Here is a 1,308-nt window from a genome sequence, read left to right as displayed (position 1 = left end):
TGCTGAAAACTGCCCTTTTTGAAAAAGGTGATAGAGTGGGTGACTGTATGGAACTTGTAGAACTAATGACATCAGTGCACTTCTGGTCAGCTGTACAAATTAATACATTTCATTAAGGGCATAATATTGGTTTGCACCACAGTTTTATAACATTCATATGAGCTTCCAATGGACTATTTCAAACTGATCATATCACCAGTAGAACTTGGGTGAATGTAAAACACAGCTTGTATCATATGAAGAAATCCTAAACAGTTTCATGGTGTTTACTCTATGTTTCAGGAGATGATCAGGAGTATTTCTAATGTAGAAATGTGTTGCTCATTACATAAAATGCTAAGATTGTAAATGTTTTCTTCAATTTATTTAATTAAGAAAATATTTCTACAGGTAAAACAGTTGAACAAGGGGGCACCCAGATTTGAACTAGGGACCTCTTGATCTGCAGTCAAATGCTCTATCACTGAGCTATACCCCCATTTCTGAAAAGTTCACCTTTATTAATTCAGTAATATGTACAAAGTGCAAGCAACATGCAATCACCATCAAAGCAATGCATTTTCAGCCACCAAACCCTCCTTATAAGTATATGGGGTGCGAAGGATGTCCTTTATCTGCCTTGGTAAAATACAGTGAGGTTTCCATTGCAAGAATTCATACATTTTGTATCACATGTAGATCTTGGCACATGGAAAAAAACCTTTTGTCAAATGCACAAATTCTGCAAAACGTAACTGCATCTCTACTGCAGTTTGTTGATTTTGTGCTAAGAGCATAGCTAAACCCAATTGTTCATTGTTTTCTATAAAAAATGATGATATATCGTATTGTTTCTTACAGTGCATTGGGTTGAAAAACATTTTAACAGGATCTATTGAAGAGGGTATATGGTTATGAAACAGAGACTTCTTGAACTGCACTCCTACGCTCTACCACTGACATAAACCCTTGAATGCTGAAAACTGCCCTTTTTTAAAAAGTGATAGAGTGGGTGACTTTATGGAACTTGTAGAACTAATGACATCAGTGCACTTCTGGTCAGCTGTACAAATTAATACATTTCATTAAGGGCATATTATTGGTTTCCACCACAGTTTTATAACATTCATAAGAGCTTCCAATGGACTATTTCAAACTGATCATATCACCAGTAGAACTTGGGTGAATGTAAAACACATCTTGTATCATATGAAGAAATCCTAAACAGCTTAATGGTGTTTACCCTATGTTTCAGGTGATGATCAGGAGTATTTCAAATGTAGAAATGTGTTGCTCATTACCTAAAATGCTAAGATTGTAAATGTTTTC

The 1,308-nt window shown here is 35.2% G+C and overlaps 1 non-coding gene across 1 annotated transcript; it reads right to left on the bottom strand.

Moving 5' to 3' along the window:
* Positions 1 to 406: 406 nt before the first annotated feature.
* TRNAC-GCA (transfer RNA cysteine (anticodon GCA)) lies at positions 407 to 478 on the bottom strand. Its single transcript has one exon. It is a non-coding gene; the product is annotated as a tRNA-Cys (tRNA).
* Positions 479 to 1,308: the final 830 nt, after the last annotated feature.

Source organism: Ambystoma mexicanum, unplaced genomic scaffold (genome assembly GCF_040938575.1).
Source record: "Ambystoma mexicanum isolate Mex_15411 unplaced genomic scaffold, UKY_AmexF1_1 Mex_scaf118, whole genome shotgun sequence".
In the NCBI taxonomy this organism is placed as follows: Eukaryota; Metazoa; Chordata; class Amphibia; order Caudata; family Ambystomatidae; genus Ambystoma; species Ambystoma mexicanum.
Note: the sequence above shows the minus strand (reverse complement) of the source record. Positions and strands in the feature narration are given on the sequence as shown.